The following is a 2500-nucleotide window of genomic DNA, read 5'->3' as shown; positions in this document are numbered from 1 at the left end:
ATACCTCTAACATATCCTTTAATCTAAATATATCCAGTGATACCTCTAACATATCCTTTAATCTAAATATATCCACCCTGATACCTCTAACATATCCTTTAATCTAAATATATCCAGTATCCAGTACCTCTATCTCTGAGCTCAAATGACTCAGAAACACCTTAACAGCTGACACGTTATATCATGTTAAATGTGTATCAGGTTTAAAACGCCTTGTGGAAGAGTTTGTTTGTGTCGTGTTGAGATTTCCATATACGAGCACACACACACACACACATTCAGTGTTTGGTGGAATGGGGTCAAAGGTGACTCACCCATTTCCTGGGTCTGCCTCTCGGTCTCTTCTCTCCAGAGGCCAGGGCTTTCTGCAAAGCAAACACAAGACTCGTCATTAGACACAACATATAGAAACTAAATCTAGAAATAAATCTAGAAAAAAATCAAGAAATAAATCTAGAAATAAATCTAGAAAAATATAAAGAAATAAATCTAGAAATAAATCTAGAAATAAATCTAGAAAAATCTAAAAAAATAAATCTAGAAATAAATCTAGAAAAATATTAAGACATAAATCTAGAACAAAATCGAGAAATAAATCTAGAAATAAATCTCATATATGATAGTTGTTATTTATTTATCCCCCCTGCAGGATAACAGAAAAAACAAGGGAGGAAGGGATGGAGAGGGGGGGTGGAGGAGGAGAGGAACGGGTTCTACATAGAACCTAAAAGGGTTCTTCAAAGGGTTCTCCTATGGGGAGAGCCAAATAAGCGTTCTGGAACCCTTCTTTCTAAGAGTGTATAACTGATTGTAAGTGGCTCGGTCTTTCAGCTGGTCCGAACACTACCAGCTTCACTGTAATCAGTCCACTATGGGCCCTGGTCAGAAGTACACTCTTTAGAAAAAAGAGTTCCAAAAGGGTTCTTCCACTGTCTCCCACAGGAGAACAACGTAGAACCCTCTCGGGGGGAAATGTTTCTACATGGAAACCCGACAGAGTGCTACCTAAAAGGGTTCTTCCACTGTCTCCCACAGGAGAACCACGTAGAACCCTCTCGGGGGGGAAATGTTTCTACATGGAAACCCGACAGAGTGCTACCTAAAAGGGTTCTTCCACTGTCTCCCACAGGAGAACCACGTAGAACCCTCACGGGGGGAAATGTTTCTACATGGAAACCCGACAGAGTGCTACCTAAAAGGGTTCTTCCACTGTCTCCCACAGGAGAACTCTTTTGGGTTCCATGTAGTTGGGTTATCGCTGCACCTGCGATATAATCTGGCAGATATGTGTTCGCGACCAATAACATTTAGACGGTAACTGTCTCAGACGGTAGAGCAAAACGGCTTCTTCTTCTCGTGTCTCTGTGACTGCCTCGTCCTCCTCCTCTTCCTCTCCCTCCTCTTCCTCCTCTACCTCCTCCTTTTCTACCTCCTCCTCCTCTTCCACCTCCTCCTCCTCTCCCTCCTCTTCCACCTCCTCCTCCTCATCCACCTCTTCCACCTCCTCTCCCTCCTCTTCTAACTCCTCCTTCACCTCCTTCTCTTCTACCTCCTCCTCCACTTCAACGTCCTCCTCCTCCTCTTCCAACTCCTCCTCCTCTCCCTCCTCTTCCACCTCATCGTCTCCCTCCTCTTCCACCTCCTCCTCTCCCTCCTCTTCCACCTCCTCCTCTTCCACCTCCTCTTCCACCTCCTCTTCCACATCCTCCTCTCACTCCTCCTCCTCCTCTCCCTCCTCTTCTACCTCCTCCTTCACCTCCTTCTCTTCTACCTCCACCTCCTCCTCCTCCACCTCCTCCTCCTCTCCCTCCTCTTCCAGGTCCCAGGTCCCAGGGGAATTCTAGTCTAGGTATCCCTTACCCAACCAAACAGGAATGCACAGTAAATATAGCGTGGCTTTGCGATGGTAACTGAGTCAATCTGAGTGTAGTGATGACTGGGTGGAAAACTATGCTATGTTGTACTTATCAGGAAAGGCATTGATGAATGGCCAATGCAATTTCCCTTGAAGGCCTCCATTATCAGCCAAATAGTGATCATTTTGTGCAAAAAAAACTCCAATTCAGACAGGCTCACCAGGCTAAAGATGGGCCATCAACTCTTACCGCCCTATGGCCAGTCCTCCCCTGTCTCAGAGAGATCCCCTCTGCAGGTGGCTCGTCTCACAGCCTCTTCTCTCTGCTGAGATTATCTCTTATCTGCCAAACACACACACCCCTACCGCTCTCGAGGTTACTAGCCTATCAGTCACCTAACGTCAAAGCACAGACTAGAGCCAACTACATCCCAACAAGCCTAAGGGACTAAAAGGTAGTGAGATGATGATTCACAGACTAGAGCCAACTACATCCCAACAAGCCTAAAAGGAAGTGAGTTGATGATTCACAGACTAGAGCCAACAAGCCTAAAAGGTAGTGAGATGATGATTCACAGACTAGAGCCAACTACATCCCAACAAGCCTAAAAGGTAGTGAGATGATGATTCACAGACTAGAGCCAA

This window comes from Oncorhynchus clarkii, chromosome 33 (assembly GCF_045791955.1).
Source record: "Oncorhynchus clarkii lewisi isolate Uvic-CL-2024 chromosome 33, UVic_Ocla_1.0, whole genome shotgun sequence".
NCBI classification, from domain to species: domain Eukaryota; kingdom Metazoa; phylum Chordata; class Actinopteri; order Salmoniformes; family Salmonidae; genus Oncorhynchus; species Oncorhynchus clarkii.
Note: the sequence above shows the minus strand (reverse complement) of the source record.